The sequence below is a fragment of the Frankliniella occidentalis genome, unplaced genomic scaffold (assembly GCF_000697945.3).
Source record: "Frankliniella occidentalis isolate FOCC.00 unplaced genomic scaffold, Focc_3.1 Scaffold86, whole genome shotgun sequence".
In the NCBI taxonomy this organism is placed as follows: domain Eukaryota; kingdom Metazoa; phylum Arthropoda; class Insecta; order Thysanoptera; family Thripidae; genus Frankliniella; species Frankliniella occidentalis.
In genome coordinates this window covers 613,929-615,880 of record NW_026267215.1, presented here as the reverse complement: position 1 = coordinate 615,880, position 1,952 = coordinate 613,929, and the positions used below count along the sequence as shown (strand labels likewise).

At 49.2% G+C, this 1,952-nt stretch overlaps 1 protein-coding gene across 1 annotated transcript in view; it reads left to right on the top strand.

The window, feature by feature from the left end:
- LOC113215389 (protein-L-histidine N-pros-methyltransferase) overlaps nucleotides 1–1,952 on the top strand; it is a 214,771-nt gene that overhangs the window by 117,070 nt on the left and 95,749 nt on the right. The gene's annotated exons all lie outside the window — the stretch shown is intronic.

The following is a 1,952-nucleotide window of genomic DNA, read 5'->3' as shown; positions in this document are numbered from 1 at the left end:
GACACGAGAGCGGTTGCATAAGCCCGCTTTAATGCTTTTTTAAAAGCAGAAGGGCGGGCTAAAAACTAGCTAAATTATTACTTTTCGAGCTGTTAATGGTCCTGGATACCACAGGATACGTCCGGACGTGACTTGGATACGTCTGGATACGTCCGGACGCTTACTGGATGCCAATCTAACTTAGCTACAGATGCGTCAGGACGTTTGATGGATAACATTCGATTCGCTCTGCTGCTGGATAACTCGTGGATGGCTGCGCGTTTAATATATAGTTGTTGATGCAACATCTATGTCAGCACCTTCGTGGCGTAGGGGTTAGCGTATTGAACTTCTAATCCGAAAGTCGCGGGTTCGATCCCAGCCAAGGACGTGGAGTTAAACACCAGAAAAACGTCCAAATCTGCATCATCAATACTAAAGACGGAATACCAGGTAGTCATCACTCTTCAATACTTCAGGAAGGCCATTAGTTGAGAAACTGTAAGATAACTGAAGAACAGAGGGGTGTAGGGATGTACTGGGGACAGCAGTCATCCGGTGGATGCTTTTTGGACACGGACAGGACGGCCCTTGGATGGGCCTGGATGCGTACGGACGCATCGTGGATGATCCTGGACGCGTCAAGGATACGTCAGGACAAATCCGGACGCGGTCTGGATACGTTACGTTGCGTGTGGACAAGTCCTGGACACACCCAGACGCCCACCGGACACGCCTGGACGCGTCCTGGATACATTCGGATACCTACGGATACGTCCTGGATCAACCGGGCGAGACCTCGGACGGATGCCGGACGTACCCAGACTATTCCCGGATACGTCACGATGTACCCTGGATACGGCCAGACGAATCTTGGATGCGTCCGGACGCACCCTGGACGCGCCCGGATAATTCTGGAGACAACCCCGGACACGCACGGACCCGTCTCGGACTGCCTCGAGGACAGATAGGATGCCTACTGGATGCCATTCGGACAGGATTAGTCTGTCCAGGATCCGTCCAAAATGAGAAAATGTGGATAGATCTTGGATAGGGATCCTATCCAGACGCTGTCCAGGAGTTCCATCAGGGCCGTCGAAAAATAGGTAGATCACTTCGCCTTTTTCTTTAAAAGACGCACGCCCGTCAGAAGTTCTTGTGCGCGTGTGTGTGTGCCTTTGTGTCCAGGACAAGTCAATGTTATTGTGCAGAACACTCCAAAAAGGTAAACATAATTCAAGCAACGTATAATTCTGTTATTCAATAGAAAGTAATTTTTATTTATACAAGATGCTTTGGTACGAGACTCTTTACTCTACAGGGACACGCACATTTACTCTGCAGGGACAAGTACATAAGTCTGTGCACGTTTGGTTCGCTTTAAAGCAGCTGCAGTTTTCCACATATTCCCCCCATATTTCTATAACTGTACACTGCTGCTCAAAATTAGCGGCGCACTTTTTTGAGCCGGCGTATTTTCTAAGAATTTTGAGCTAGAATGTCGAGATTTGGCCTGTAGACGTCTCATAGGTTCGTCTTTGACCCCACGAAGTGCGCATCCCTTGCTCCACCCTATACGGCCTGTGCAGCCCCTAGAGTGAAGAGGGGTAGAAAACTCCACCTAAAAGGTTCCGAATTTGTCACTTTAAATGATCGGAAAGTCGAAATTTTTGGTGTACCGACTCAAATTTGTGTCCTCTTTCGAACGGCGCTAGCGAAATCGCGGTCGTTCAAACCCACCCCCTGCCCCGTTCACCCCCACCCCCATGAAGGGGTGAGTTTTCGGGATGGTCAAAACTAACGTGATATCCTCCGGGGACACCCCCTGTACACGTAACATGTGTTTTTTTCGAATTGGACAAACCCCGGCCAAACCACCCCCGCGAACGTGCAACCCCTTTTCGAATATCGTCCATTTTGGAACCTAAGGGTTGAAGTTTTGGCATGAAACTTTCAGGAATGATTCCTTTTGC